This window comes from Capsicum annuum, chromosome 10, assembly GCF_002878395.1.
Source record: "Capsicum annuum cultivar UCD-10X-F1 chromosome 10, UCD10Xv1.1, whole genome shotgun sequence".
NCBI lineage: Eukaryota > Viridiplantae > Streptophyta > Magnoliopsida > Solanales > Solanaceae > Capsicum > Capsicum annuum.
This window is the reverse complement of record NC_061120.1, coordinates 97,372,583-97,374,758: the sequence shown is the minus strand read 5'-3', so window position 1 is coordinate 97,374,758 and position 2,176 is coordinate 97,372,583. Positions and strand designations below refer to the sequence as shown.

The 2,176-nt window shown below is 32.3% G+C and overlaps 1 long non-coding RNA gene across 1 annotated transcript in view; it reads left to right on the top strand.

Annotated features, from left to right (window-relative positions):
• Positions 1–1,031, top strand: part of LOC124888001 — a 17,242-nt gene extending 16,211 nt beyond the window's left edge. The window contains exon 3 of the long non-coding RNA XR_007045812.1: positions 248–1,031. This is a non-coding gene — a long non-coding RNA (uncharacterized LOC124888001). The remainder of the gene's footprint in view (positions 1–247) is intronic.
• Positions 1,032–2,176: the final 1,145 nt, after the last annotated feature.

Sequence of the window (2,176 nt, the reverse complement as noted above, 5' to 3'; positions counted from 1 at the left end):
AAGTCGGTTTTTTTTTCTCGATTTGATTTGGTTCGTCGGTTCAGTTTGACTTGACGATTTGGTTTGTACACCCCCTAATTTTAGCTAAGAAAACAAAAGATAACTTTGTAACATGACTCTAATAAAGTATGTCTTCTGTTAGTATATATAAGCATCCTCAGAAAGTGCACATGCTCCTTTCCTTAGCTAGGAACATAATTTGCCAATTTCCTAAATGAGTCTTCCATCATGGTTATGTTTGTTACAGTTCTACAGTACTATTGAACATGCCAAGAACCTCAATGCAAAGAAGAAAGTTAAAGACCAAAAATGGGAACTTTACTGTGAAGCCAGCAATAGAGACTTTTGGATACTCCTGCAAGTTCTCATGGAACATGGACATGGAAGATGATATGGGGAATCAAGATTTCATTCAAGGTGGCTTGATTTACCTGGTTAGTGGCCAAACAAGCAATCCTAACATAGGACAATCTTATGCAAACAGGGAGGCAGTTATGCTCCGGATGATTTTTCGTGTGAAACTAAACAGAGACAACAAATCATTTCTTCTTAACATTACAAGTTGACGGCTCAACTATGTGACATTTTTCTCAACCTTAAGGGTATCAGATTGGTCATGCCAAGAGATACTTCAGATATACTAGCACGCTTGAACAGAGATGGGAGCATGTCAGGACACAACGAGAGATGGACGACTGTCCCTGCATCTGGTGGACAATATGGTAGAAAAGGAATCAGAGATATTTTAACAAAAGCATCTCTTCTAGAGTTTGAAAATGAACTTCTTAGTGACCTTTTATTTTTGGTGTATACGTACCCTGCTTAATGAGGTGGAGGAAATTACTCATACTTTAGATAGCTTATGAGAGAGCAGGTGATAGAAGTTTTTGATGTTCTCCTCTAAATATTGATGAAACACATTATTGGTGTATTTCTTGTCTATAAAACTGTTAACTTTCTCAAAGAAAAATAAACATCATTGTAAGCTAGAAAACACCTATGAACTCCCGAATAAATAAATATTGCACTTGACTACACAAATAGGTCAATATGATATGTTGGTACATTTTGTCCCATTTCAGCTATCCAAGCTTGGTAAATACAGAGTAAATCAGTTGCATAAAACTCTTAACTCTTCCTTCGGAGAATGAAGTCAGAGAGCTATCCAAGCTTGGTAAATACAGAGTAAATCAGTTGCATAAAACTCTTAACTCTTCCTTCGGAGAATGAAGTCAGAGAGAGCGAGAAGACAGAAGGAATATTTTACCCTCACCAGATGCATTTTGCAACTGAGTCATCAATTCCTAAAACAAGAATCAAAGAACTGATTGGGAAAACATGCAAATCAGATCTATGCTAATTAAGGAATTGCTATGCACATCTTTGTACTTATTATCAATTATAAAGTTTTGTAGTTCCAGTGTTAACGCAGATAAACAAGACAACTACAATTGACAAGGAGCAAAAAGATGCAAGGAGTAAAAAGATGCAGTAGCTAATATACTAGGCATACTTTGTGTCAGTTTATCCATAAATGTGTATATTTGTGGTGTCGTATCTTCATCACATGTATATGTACATTTTGCGTTGAGGGTTGGAATAAGTACTTTGCTGAGATTAACAAATTGAATCTAATTTGACATTATTAGGGCCGTTTGGCTATGAAATTTTTTCCCTTTTTTCCGAAAATTTTTTTCGGAGTTGGAAATTGTGGTGTTTGGCATGAAAATTCGGAAAATAATTTTCGAAAATTTTTCTGAAAAGGGAAAGTAGGTTTTTGTTGTTTTCATAATTTTCCAACTCCAATTCCAACTTTTATTATTATTACATATAATCCCAATCTTTTAAATTTTTACATAAAACTCTCCTTATAACATTACTTTTTAAATATTACGTATATAGAAATTTTAAAGAATAAAATAATTATAATTTCAAATTTAATACTATCCTAATTAATATATATCTCTTTTTCTCTCTCATCATTATTTTTATCCCTTATTTAATTTTCTCCCTTATTTAAGACATTATTTTACTGATAATTTATATTTATACCCATAAATATATAAAGTATACCCATAAATATATAAAGTATTATATATATACCCACAAATATATAAAGTATTATATTTATAATAGAAATATACAAAGTATATTATATATCAAGTTTATACCATGT